Source organism: Microtus pennsylvanicus, chromosome 1, assembly GCF_037038515.1.
Source record: "Microtus pennsylvanicus isolate mMicPen1 chromosome 1, mMicPen1.hap1, whole genome shotgun sequence".
Lineage (NCBI taxonomy): Eukaryota > Metazoa > Chordata > Mammalia > Rodentia > Cricetidae > Microtus > Microtus pennsylvanicus.
This window is the reverse complement of record NC_134579.1, coordinates 152,659,860-152,665,516: the sequence shown is the minus strand read 5'-3', so window position 1 is coordinate 152,665,516 and position 5,657 is coordinate 152,659,860.

The window sequence follows — 5,657 nt, the reverse complement described above, 5'->3', positions numbered from 1 at the left end:
ACAGGATCCAAATTATGCAAGGAGAAAGCTGACTTGTTGGGTTGTCCTCCAACCTGCATGCGTGTGCTTTGGCACACCTGCACACATACACTCTCTGAAAAAATAAGCAGATAAATAAAGAAATATATTTTTAAAGGTGTAATGGAAAGTATACACATCAAAAGGAACCAAAAATAAAGGTGCCTATATGTACCCTAGAACTTGAGACTATCAGGAAGATATTTATGAATTTCGTTCCATGCAGCATGATCCTTCTCAAAAACTCTCAAACTTTTGTAAAGGAAGATATATCTCACATAAAAATGTGAAAAGGAACAAACCAAACTCACATTTAAATTTTTATTTGTTTTTTGAAATATCCATGCATGTATATAATCACCTGGAGCTGATTGTCTTGAGGACAGATGAGACAGACATTTATGTGGTTTTGAAAATGTTATATCTGGAAGAATTAACTGGAGAGAATCCACCATCTGGCCTAGCCACAGATTTGGGGAAGTCAGAGCCTGGTGCCTGAGTAGGGCAGTTCCCCTTTCTGTGGGTTTCCTGAAGAACAGCCCCAAAAGGCCAAACACTGTTTCCTGTCCCTCCAGAAAATCTCTGTAGCTAGTGCCATGATCTTCACCTCTAAGCCGTGTCCTAACTAGGTGAAATATTAAGTAAGTGGGGGAGATTCTGTGGACTATGAATGACCAAGTGCTGGATCATCAGGAAACTACAGTGCCTTAAAAGGTTATACAGAGGGAAGGCCATATGCAAACTCCAAGGACAAAACATCCACAAGTAACTCTCTCCTACAACTGACTCTGGGCCTCTGAACTCCAGTGCTGGGTGGTGAGTGTGTGCATCTGTCCTGACCTGCACTTCTCATCTTAACCAGGAGCCATACCTGGGTATTCAGGATGGAAAATAACTTGTGTGTGATGATCATGGGGATGGATGGAGACTCATGAGGTTCAGGCCCTCAGGCCTGCAATTGAAGAAGGATGCCCTGGATTCTAGCTGCTTATTTTCTTGCAGGGACCATCTGTAAGCCTGGCCACAGAATACAGACAGACTATGGTATCCATTCAGACTAAGGTGCCAATCTTGTATTGAAGGACCCCGGGAGTCAAAGAGTACTATATATATAAAGACAGAACCTTATATATATGGTGCAAACAGATTACACTTGAGCCTGAACTCTCCAACTCATATATTGACAAGAGCCATGCAGGGTGATATAAATGTCACTATCAGATCCAGGATGAATCATCAGGGCACAGTGAGCCCCTGGAACTGGAAGTGACAGGTGAGGAGACTTTCAGGGCCTCATTTCCAGGCTATACTCTTGGGTATATTCCCCTCCTACAACCTAGCCCTGAAGAATATTGTGACCATGTGAGCTCATGTAGCAGACTGCCTCTTTTTCTCCTAGGAATATCCTAGAGTAAACCCAGACTGTCGGTTCCACCCAGTCCTGTGATATCCTCATGGGGGTGCGTGACTCTTCAGTGTGTCTCAAGGAAGGGATATGAAAAGTTCACTCTCACCAAGGAAGATCTGCAGTTCTCCAGCTCCCTGTACTCACAGTGTAAATGTAGTATCTGGCAGTACTAAGCCTTGTTTTCTATGAGTAACAGGACTGAATACCATTGAGGAACATTTGGCTATTAAGGTTATTATAAGGATATCCCATAATAGTGGTCAATACCCACGGATCCCCTGGAAATACACATATCAGCTTAGTCAGCCCAACATTGACCAATGAGTTTTGAGACCCTAAGCCATCTGCCACAGTCATGCCTTTTTTGGAAGTTCCAGGAAAAGAGTGAATAAGGAAAGAGACTGATTTCTGAGCCATAGATGATAAGAACCAGTGGCATTCAGGGCAGGATGGGGGGAATAGGTGTTTGGTGAAAAACAGCTTCTCTCTCCCTGGCCTGTCACATTTCCTCCAGGCCTGTCCAAAATGCTCTCCCTGTTAACCAACCAAGGCCATATCCTGGACCTTGGAAAGAGCCTCGTACTACAGTGCTGCTTTGATATCACTTATGACAGATTTGCTCTATACAAGGTTGGAAGTGTTAACCTCAAACATCACTGTAACCAGTGTACAGAGTCTGTCCTCTACTTGGCTAGTTTCACCTTGGACTTGGTAAACAATTCTACCTGAGGTCAGTATAGATTTTATGGTACAAACAAGCTCTTCTCTGAATGGTGAACCTCTAGTGACATCCTTGACATCCTAATTACAGGTGAGGAACACAACAGGTTCAATCAGTTACTTAGCCATTGCACAGGCCTGTGTGTGAAAGCATATGAGGTAGTAGCTCAGATGAGGTTCAGGGATGGAATAGGTATAGATGCAGACACAGAGGGACAGGAGAAGGGATAATAAAGAGAGAGAGAAACAGTCCCATGTGATCTTATGAGACCCTGGTGAAGTCTCAGTTCACAACATGAAAGCAGTCCTTCACTCATTCCTTTTCTCTTTAGGACCACTTCCTGATACACCTTCACTCTCAGTGAAGTTGTATTCCACAATACACACATGAAGGAACATGACAAGACTGTGTCAATGTCCAAAGTGGACAACTTCATTCTGTCTAAGGAGGAAACAGGAAATTTCAAAGCTTGTTCTGCCTATATTGGCAGTTTGTCAGTCACTTTCTTCTGTGTCCTGCAGAACATCTGGTAGACTCTTCTACAAAGTAGGAACCCTGAAGGACTGTCTCACCTTAATGCGAGTTCAGCAGTCATTTTTCTGTGGGTCCTGCATGTCCAGTTTATACAGCATGACATCAAGCAGTCCAGGCAAGAGCAGTTTCTTGCCCAAATGGCTAACAAACTCCATAAGGGGACTCTTTGATGCCCATCAACTCTTGAAGTAGATTGGTATTGCCAGGAACAGATGTGTCTCATTGTCCTAAGTTCTTAAAATATTTTAAATGCCATATTTTGTAGGTATTTGAAAGATTTGAAGAATACTAGCCATCTAAAATATATCTCTGTATATATAGAACACCTAACTAACATGACTACAAGCTTGACCTTATAGATGACTATCCCTTAATCTGTATTGCTTAATTATACATTACATTTTTAAATGAGCTGCACAAATACACTACCTTAATCAAGAGCAGTAATATACATATAAGAAAATTGACCTTAAATTTGTATCAGTAGACCAAGATCCATACCAATGTAAAGAATTCATCTGTACATCATATCCCCCTTTAAAAGTAAACAAACATTTATAAACAATAGTTGGGAATTTGGGCATAGGTCTCTCTAAATGGCTTCCTGCATTTTGTTGGGAGTAGTAATTTTGGAGTTTGCAGAGATCTTTCAGGAGGTCTTTGTCTATAAAACCACATTAGTCTTGAAAGAATCCACAGGTTCTCATCCTCTGTAGAAATAAAATAAGAACCTATTTTCCTAAGCAATATATTCTTAGACCCAAAATTTGAAGTCAAGATACCTTTAAAACATGTATGTTGGTTTAGCTTAGCAGCCCATACAATGAAATGTCTTTTTATACTTAGCTCATTCACAGTCAAAAATTCAATGAAAACACAATAATAAACATAATCCAAACCCTCTGTCTATTTTCCATCTTTATGTGGCTTATGATTTTTTTACTCCTTTAATCTATGACTTTCTAAATTCTGTATCTTTAAAGACTTTTTATTTATTAAAAGTTTCCACCTCCTCCTCTCCTCCCATTTACCTCCCTTTCTTCCTCTCCCCCTCTACCCCCTCTCCAGTCCTAAGAGCAGTCAGGGTTCCCTGCCCTGTGGGAAGTCCAAGGTCCTCTCCCCCATCCATCCAGGTCTAGGAAGATAAGCATCCAAACAGACTAGGCTCCCACAAGACAAGTACATGCAGTAGAACCAAAACCCAGTGCCATTGTCCTTGGCTTTTCAGTCAGCCCTCACTGTCAGCCACATTCTTAGAGTCCAGTTTGATCACATGCTCATTCAGTCCCAGTCCAGCTGACCTTGGTGAGCTCCCATTAGATCAGTCCCAGCATATCAGTGGGTGGATGCTCCCCTCGCGGTCCTGACTTCCTTGCTCATGTTCTCCCTCCTTCTAGACTTTGTTTTTTTTTTTAAAAAAAACTGTTTACTTCTTTTTATAACCCTCTCTATTTTTTCTTCTCTCTCCCAAGCCTATGTACATTTATCCAAGACTGTGACCCATTTAGAGGACCATTTCTTTCTGAATCTGTAATTTATTGAATATCTGTAATTATTTTCTGACCAGGAGCACTTTAAAATGGCAAGCAATGTGGTTTTGGCAGCCCTGGATGCTGGCTCCACCTCTCTCTGCCTTTCAATATGGTGGAGATACCATTACTGCCATCTCTGGGACTGCCAGGTAGAAGCAGCCTTCACCACTTTTACTCTAAAAGCAGTGTGCAGCACATAAATGCTTTTTATCTGAATAAAAGCTAAATTTGCATGGCTTGGAAATATCTCTGTGTATGGTGGCAGGAATCTTCCATGCTTTCCTGCCTATGAACACCTATCAGACCTGATCTGGCCTCTTGCTCAGGCCAGGGTGCTAAGTGGCAGGAATTCTCTCAGCTACTTTTCTCCTGACCCTGATCAGTCATACAAGCACCGGGACTTGAAATGTGTGACTTGCTATGCAGGATAGCCCCATTGCTCAGGAGCCATGCTGTTGGTGGAGGCTGCTTGCTCATTTCTCAGCCACTCAGACCAGAATCAACCACTCAGATACTATATTAATTAAAACACTGCTTGGTCAGTCACTTAAGTGTATTGCTATCTAGCTCTTATATCTTAAATTAACCCATATCTATTATTTTATGTTTTCCATGAGGCTCATAATTTACTGGTAAAAGTTCTAGCCAACAGCTTGCATATTTCTCCTCTGGAGGCTACTCTCCTTATGTATCTATTCTAGCCTGGCTTTACTCTGTTAAGCCATTGGCTGAAAGCAGCTTCTTTATTAACCAATGACAATAAAACATATTCATAGCATGTCATATCAGTTGTCTGATAGGAAGCAGGGAGTTATTTGAGTTTTCTTGTATATGTTGAGACAAGCTGTGTGATAAAGTATATTGCCAATGAAGATCAGAACAACAATTTAAATTGACTTATAACCTCCCAGGAAACAGACACTATCATTAAAATCTCCCATCTGAGAAGAGCCAAGGCCATATGATTTTAGCACAGAATTATACCAGACTATCAAAGAAGAGATAAAAGTAATATTACTCAAGTTGTACCACAAAATAGAAACAGAAGGATCATTACCAAATTCATTTTTTGAAGCCACAGTCAACGTGATACCAAAACTGCAGGAAGAGTGAAAAAAGAAATAGAATTATGGACACATTTCCCTTATGAACATTGATGCAAATGCACTTAAAAATATTTACAAACCAAATCTATGTACACACCAAGAAGATCAAGTAGGTTTAATCACAGAGAGGCTGGGAAGGTTTAACATATGAAAACATCTCATCTCATTAGAGTATTAAAAAACCTCTGTCCAATCTAAAACATATTCATGATAAAACTCTTGGAGAGCTCAGGAACACAAAGGATATAACAAAACACAATAAAGACAATTTATAGCAAGTTGATAGTGGATATCAAATTGGATAAAACTTATTGCAGTTTCACTAAAATGAGGGACAA